Below are 575 nucleotides of genomic sequence, written 5' to 3' on the forward strand. Positions count from 1 at the left end.
TGGTTGGCTGCTTGATTACTGTTGAAAAAAAAATTAGGAAAACTGGGGTGCTGTGAGGAGCAGGCTGGTGCTTAAAACAAAACCTGCTTTGGAGAGCCTTTTCCAAGGCTTTCGAGTCAAGTACAAATGGGTGAGATTCAGTAACTGCTGAATTCTTTGGACTACGTTTTCTGGTGGCCATATTTAGAATATTTTTACAATTTGTATGTTAACTGCAGTCTATCCAAAAGCAAAGGAAGCAGAGGACAACAGAGTGAAACCAAAGATCTTGGTTAACCTGTTTTTAAGGTAGTGATGTGTACATTCTTTTCAAGGAGATCTCTGTTACTGTATAGTTAAAAAGCAGTGTGTACATCCTGCATGTTGATTTCTATGTGTAGATGTGAAAGCAGGTAACCGTAAGATTATTCAGCATTTTTCAAGGTTGAAAAGGAAGGAGATTCGAGCAGTCTTGTGTGCTGATGCTTGAGGTCTGCCTGTGTACTCTTGAACAGCAGATTCTGGTTAGAAATTGTGTTTTGTGAAAGCTCTTTTCATTCCTGCGTTGGGAAGGATTTAGCGCTCTGATTCCACAG

Source organism: Egretta garzetta, unplaced genomic scaffold (genome assembly GCF_000687185.1).
Source record: "Egretta garzetta isolate BGI_Z169 unplaced genomic scaffold, ASM68718v1 scaffold430, whole genome shotgun sequence".
NCBI classification, from domain to species: domain Eukaryota; kingdom Metazoa; phylum Chordata; class Aves; order Pelecaniformes; family Ardeidae; genus Egretta; species Egretta garzetta.